We start from the raw sequence: 7,351 nt of genomic DNA, 5'->3' as shown, positions 1-7,351 counted from the left end.
ATACATATGATGGAATATTATGCAGCTGTAAGACAGAATAAAGTTATGAAGTGTGTAACAACATGGATGGACCTTAAGGACATTATGCTGAGTGAGATCAGCCAAAAACAAAAGGACAAGTACTGTATGGTCTCACTGATATGAACTGACATTAGTGAATAAACTTGGATATTTTGTTGGTAACAGAGACCATCAGGAGATAGAAATAGGGTCAGATATTGGGTAATTGGAGCTGAAGGGATACAGATTGTGCAACAGGACTGAATATAAAAACTCAGAAATGGACAGCACAATACTACCTAACTGTAATACAATTATATTAAAACATTGGATGAAGCTGAATGTGAGAATGATAGAGGGAGGAGGGCTGAGGGCATAAATGAAATCAGAAAGAAAGATAGACGATAAAGATTGAGATGGTATAATCTAGAAATGCCTAGAGTGTATAATGATAGTGACTAAATGTACAAATTTTAAAAATGTTTTTGCATGAGGAAGAACAAAGAAATGTCATTACTGCAGGGTGCTGAAAATAGATGGTAATTAATATTTTAAAATTTCAACTTATGTATGAGACTAAAGCAAAAAATGTTTATTTGGTACAAAATTTATGTTTTGACTAGTACATTTCCTAATATAACTTATGTAGATAGTTGGTTGAACAACATAAGTACATGGAACCTTAGGTAGGACATGAGATTTTGTTGGTTTGTCCAAAGTGATGCCTTGATGAATCCCAGAGTGATTTGATCAGTGAGTGGAAAAGTATTTGCAAAGTCCCCTTTGGGGAATGGTGAGAACGGGAGAAAATTCAACCTCCCCAAGTTGAATTCTTGATATTCTCACAGGCAGCATGGACAACCAAAGTTATAGGCTGAGCCCCCAGTCTTGGGGTTTGTTCATATGAAACTTAATTCCACAAAGGATAGGTCAAGCCTACTTAAAATTAGGCCTAAGAGTCACACCCAAGAGAGCCTCTTTTGTTGCTCGGATGTGACCTCTCTCTCCAGCCAACAGAACAAGCAAACTCACCACTCTCCCCCTGTCTGTGTGGGACATGACTCCCAGGGGTGTGGACCTGCCTGGCAACGTGGGACAGAAATCCTAGAATGAACTGAGACTCAGCGTCAAGGGATTGAGAAAAACTCTAGAATGAGCTGAGACCCAGCATCAAGGGATTGAGAAAACCTTCTCGACCAAAAGGGGGAAGAGAAAATGAGACAAAGTGTCAAAGGCTGAGAGATTCCAGAGTCGAGAGGTTATCCTGGAGGTTATTCTTATGCATTAAGTAGATATCACCTTGTTGTTCAAGATGTAGTGGAGAGGCTGGAGGGAACTGCCTGAAAATGTAGAGCTGTTTTCCAGTAGCCATGTTTGTTGATGATGATTGTATAATGATATAGCTTTCATAATGTGACTGTGTGACTGTGAAAACCTTGTGTCTGATGTTCCTTTTATCTACCTTGTCAACAGACAAGTAGAACATATGAAATAAAAATAAATAATAGGGAGAACAAATGTTAAAATAAATTTAGTTTGAAATGCTAGTGATCAATGAAAGGGAGGGGTAAGGAGTATGATATGCATAATTTCTTTTTTTCGTTTTATTTTTCTTTTGTCTTTTTATTTCTTTTTCTGAATTGATGCAAATGTTCTAAGAAGTGATCGTGATGATGAAGATGAAAAAAAAAGCTATTGAAAAATAGGACTAGTACAGGGAATAATTAGTCCTTGAGATATTAAATCTTGAACTGTTGGAATTAGGCTGGCAATCGCCTCCAGTTTAAATGGAATTTGAGGAAGTTTTGGTAAAGATTTGGGTGTGTCTACCTGTATTTTTATATATTGGGCACTTGAATTCTCCCTATATGTCAGTGCTGGATATAGCTTATAGGGTTTCTGGTACAGCAGGTAGGTCAGAGGTATCACGAGTTATTTCCTCATCCTCAATGTCTATTATAAGGTTTGCAAAGAGCATATAAGGTCTGCCTCAGTAGCTTTAGGAAATTCTAAAAAGCCTTCTCCTCCTAGTCACAAAGCAAAAAGGAATACTTTTCAATAAAAGAGCCTAAGAACATTTTAATTAGTTGGGATAAATACTCTCTTTAGGCTTTATTGCTAACCCCCAATATTTTTTCAAAAAATTTTATTGTGAAAATATATATATATATATACAAAAAAGCAATAAATTTCAAAGCACTCTGTAACAATTAGTTGTGAAACAGATTTCAGAGTACAGAATGGGTTACAATTCCACGTTTTAGGTTTTTCCTTCTAGTTGCTCCAAGATACTGGAAACTAAAAAAAATATCAATATAATGATTCAAGCAGTCATATTCATTTGTTAGATCCTATCTTCTCTGTTATAACTCTACCTTCTCCCTTGATCTTTCTTCCAATCTTTGGGTAACTCTCAGTATTGTAATCTGCTTTTGACTACAAGGGACTTGTTGTTTTAACAGTATAGGTTTAGAGTTGAAAGTATTGCTCTGGTATCCAAGAGACCCTTTAATGTTTCTCCTTATATTCATGTGTCTTTGGATTTTTTTATTGAACTTTTCTAGCACTTGTTTTATTGTACTTTACAAAAAGGATATAACAGGTGTGAAATTAAACAAAGACGATAGAAGCAAATACAACTACAAACTGGTCCTTCAACACAGATTGGGCAATACTGGTTTGGTCTAGAGGACCAGGAAAAACTGATTCCTGCCTTCTTCTCCATCTGTAGCAACTGTTGAAAGTTAGGGAGACTGTTCTGTTAAAACACTTGGATATCATACTAGACACGTGAGAAGATAGCAAACAATACTGGATGAAGTGAAAACCTCTCCTTGGGCCTATGGAAAGGGAATTTTCCACATTATCTCCTAGGAAGTGGATGTACGGGTTCTGGTTCTGTTCTAATACCAATGCCTGGCATAATATGGTGAGATTCAACTTCCTAATTTGAGGAATGTTGGTGTTTCTCTCCCACCAGCAAAACTGTATAGTGTAGATGAGAGGATATTTAATTGTGAATCAGGTGATGTGGGATCTGGTTTTTGTTCTAACAGCTCAGTTTACCATTCTGGGCGTTGAGTAACTATAATGCAGAGTTTAATTGGATCAGTATTTCCCTAACTGGTGCCCCACAACAATGCTCTTTAAGATGTTAGAGGTGCCATAAAAACATATGCCCCCCACAAATTCTCTGCTTAAAAAAACACTAGAAAATGCGTACTTATATCCCTCTCCCTTTAATCTCTTTTAGTTTCTCAGTGTACATTACACCCAAGTGCTATGACAAGTCCTTGGCTAAAGAACCAATGATGTTATAAACTTCTAGATCCCGAATGTACTTGAAGAATATTTTCTTTTCATAGTATACATCGTAGTTGCTGTCAAACAGCATTGCCTGAGTATGTGTGGTATGCACTAAGTAGCAAGATTTCTAGCTTCCTTCAAGAGCAGAAGGCTTTATATTCTGTAAATCTCAGTTTTGAGAGGATTAAGGGGAGATGTCCAATGCTTGCAAGTCCCTATTTGGTCTCTGTTAAGATTCAGGCCATTGCTACTTGGAATTCCTGAATAGCAGACCCTACAGTATTGGGTGCTGGGTGGAAATGAGACTTGAGTGGAGGTGTTTCTCCCGGGACACACAATAAATCACTTCTTCCTTTTCCAGAGTGAAGTGCCCAGAGCTCTAACCTTGGAAGTTCATACCATTAGAATGACAGCCAGAGCAGCAATCTCCAATTATTAATTCTCTCTGAGCTCCCTGCAAAGGAACTGAATACTCTTCTCTTCCATCTCTCCTGCTAGAGGATGAGGCAAGGACACATGGGTTTCATACATTTGCCAACTATCTGGCATCCTGGGAATGAAGATCGCTGAACCTGAGGAAGCTCAGAGGAACCAGAACTAATTCAGTTTGGTATATCTGTCAAAGAGCAGAAACTGGCCAGAGCAGTTTCTACTCTTTGATACAATACTGTCATCCTTTTATTTATAAAGAACTCACTATGTGTTAGCCTTATACTAACACATAGTTAATGTTCAAAGGACTCAGTCTCTGTCAATTTTGTGCTCAGTGCTGAAGTCTAAAGAACTCACTATGTGTCAGTTTTATGCTAAATGCTAATGTAAAATCACTATATCTCAGTCTTTTGCTAAGTACTAAAGTATAAAGAACTCACTGTGTATCAGCCTTGTGTTACGTGCTAATGTATAAAGAACTCACTGTGTGTCAGTTTTGTTCAGAGTGCTAAAGTATAAAAAAATTGTGTCAGTTTGCTAAAGATATAATGCTGAACAAGAAGAAAAATTATTTCCTTTTGCCAAGCAAGGCCGTTTTGTCTTTCAAAGTTTCTGTTAATGACAGATCCCAATCTTCGGTGCTTGATGATTTTTTATTCAGTCATCATCTTCGGGTCAAGAGCCATTTGTGACTTTTTTAGACTGGGGACACTGGACAAGCTTCCTTTCCCTTTTGGACTTTCTGGTGTCTCAGGAGGCTTAAGTGCCTGCTAAAGTTTCTCCTGCACATTCTGTAACTACAAGTCTGTCCTCTTGAGTGTGTTCTTTGGTGTTTTAACAAGGTGGGCTTTCTGACAGAAACTTTTCCCATATTCCTGACATTTATAGGGCTTTTCTCCTGCATGAATTCGGTGATGTGCATAAAAGTCTGTGCTATGAGTGAAGTTTTCCCCAAATTACCTGTAAAATCTATATAGTTTTATTCCTTGGTGTGACACTAAGTGCTTATTAAGATCTGAACTCTACCACGTTGACGTGCATGGGGTTTCTCTTCAGTGTGAATTACCTGGTGCTTAATAAGGGAAGACCTAACTCTAAAGTTTTCCCCACATTCTTGGCATTATAACGTTTCTCTCCTGAGTGGCCTTTTCATGTGAGTGACTTTAAGATTCAGAAAGTCTTGTTTACAAACTGACACTTTCTTTCTTTTGTTGCTTGGTAAATCTTGATGCTGTTTCCCAACACTTCTTAGGACTTCCTTTGATTCTTATTTTTTAGGAATCTTTCACTCTGGCCTGCACAGATACTACTTTATCACGTAGTGCTTATAATTCTAAAGTAGGCATATCATTTTCAGTGCCATTTTTGAGCTATAACCCTAGGGAGGTGACTGTCTCAGACTTCCTGCATGACACCATTGTAGAGGGTCTTCTGAGTAGAGTTCAGTAACTTCCATTCTTCCCAGGTAAAATACATGGTTACGTCTTTAAATTTCAACAATTCTGGAACTCAGCCAAGATGGGCTGAGATGCCATCTTTGACTGGTTGATACTTGCCTGTTCAGCAAGGGCTAGAATTGGTTGAGAAGACCCTTTCTCGTACAGGTTGTTTTTTGGTGAGGATTCGGGCCCAGCCATTCTTGTAGTACTCCGAATGTATTCCAAGTTTCTTCTTCCTGGTGCATAGCCAGGGGCTCTGCTAACTGCCTCTTGAACCCCAGGGCCTCTGCTGCTCCTCCCAAGAGCACTGCCTCTGTTCCCAGCACATGGACTGTAACTTTATTCTTTACTTAGGATATTTTCACCCCAAGTACTGTGCTAGGGCCACAGTATCCTCTGTGCTCTGTGGATGATGATTCTGCATCTTATATGTTCTTCGATAGAATAGCCAGGAACAGTTCCAGCACCAGTACTTCCAAGATCTGCTCTTTTGAATGGATTTCTGGCTTCAGCTATCTATGACATATTTCCTACATTTGGCTGATGGGCTCAAAGTGTGTGTGGGGGGGGCAGCTGCTTCATGTTAGTGGATGCTCTGGAAGACCTGCTGAAAGCTCTCAGGATCTGCTGTGGGGTATATTTCTTACTCTGAGTGGAGCCCTCATTCACAGAATTCTTAGTGTTAGAAAGAATGCTGTACCTGCAGGAGAACAAATGCTTGTCCGATTGTGGAGGAGAAAATTATTTATTTACAATCTTGTAAGAACGGGCACCTATTTGAACACAAAATGGTGGCTGATACACCAAACAATAGAATGCTGAGACAGTTTCTCTCCTGTTTCTCTGCTGATTGGATACTCCAGAGGTTATAGCCTATCCAGGAAATCGAACTAATTTGAACTTCCTGCCAAAGGTTCCCTCTTTTATTATGTTTTACATTTTAAATGACCCTGGTCATTAAGGATTTGGTGCTAGTTCTAAGCTTGCATCAGAGGCTCTCTCCTTTCCCCACCTGCGTCACCTTTGTAAGAGCTAAACTTAGTTTGATTCTTACAAATCCCCTTTCTTTTCAAACCTTTAGTTTTCACATTTTAGTCTTTTTTTTCAAAGCTAATAAGAGCCTTTTCTCACTCTTTATCATAGGGCTCCTACTCTCTAAGGAGGTTCTTGATGAGTGTTTGAACTAACCCCTGGGTGCCTGGGATAATGCAGTATTGTGAGTACCCCAGCTTTGGTAGTTAGAGAAACTAGCATGCTCAGTGCCACCCCTTCCTATTCCCCGAACCAGTTTTCTAACCTTCTTGTGAGGGAGTCATCAATGTCTGAATTTTTCACCAATTCTTCATATAAGGCCCTCAGACCTTGTAAAGCTTTGGTGATAGTTTCACTTGGGGCTGTATTATTGGGGGTAAATGTACAACACCTACCCCCGACCATAATGCAAACGTCTCCCTTTTCAGCTAACTTTATGTCTAGGGCCATCTAATTCTCCCAGGCTATTCTGCTAGTAGCACTTAACTGTTTTGTTATTTCTTTAACTGCATCCTTGATGTATTTGATAAATCTTTGCTGATTAGTTCAATCTACATTTTTGTTGATGGTGATCCATCAGAATAAGGATGGCTTAAATCTTGCAGATACTTGGTTTTTAGCCTTAAACTCATCTGGGATTTCCCTTGGCACCCCTATACTGTCTAAATTAACTTGCTCTTCCTCCTTTTCAAATGCCAGGGTGAACGGGATGGCCAGTTGGACCAGAGCACAGGTCCCCTTTCACTTCTTGGACAAAACTGGTCAGAGGATGCTCTTTCTACAGTACCACCAAAGACCTGCTCGTGGTGTGGTGAAACTGGAGAAATTGGCAGTACTATCCTCAGTCACATCCCATGGTTGGGTACAAGAGACCATGGTTCCAAGATCCTGGAGCCCTTCTTCCTTTCTAGAGAGACAGGCAGAATGGTTTCCTGAACTAAGGTGAGAAGCCAGTATGGCCTGTCTTTTCTGCTCCTGACTAGAGGGAAAAGAGAGGACAACGTACTACAATTTTTACCAGGAGTAGTATTCTGAAAAAGGAGTACCGTGCACTTGGACTCCTTTTCATGTTCCTCCATACCCATTGGGAAGGGTGTCACAAGAATAGTGGGTCGGCCTATTGTGTAAGCATAACAGTTGCT

This window comes from Tamandua tetradactyla, chromosome 14 (genome assembly GCF_023851605.1).
Source record: "Tamandua tetradactyla isolate mTamTet1 chromosome 14, mTamTet1.pri, whole genome shotgun sequence".
NCBI classification, from domain to species: Eukaryota; Metazoa; Chordata; class Mammalia; order Pilosa; family Myrmecophagidae; genus Tamandua; species Tamandua tetradactyla.
This window is presented reverse-complemented; position numbering follows the sequence as displayed.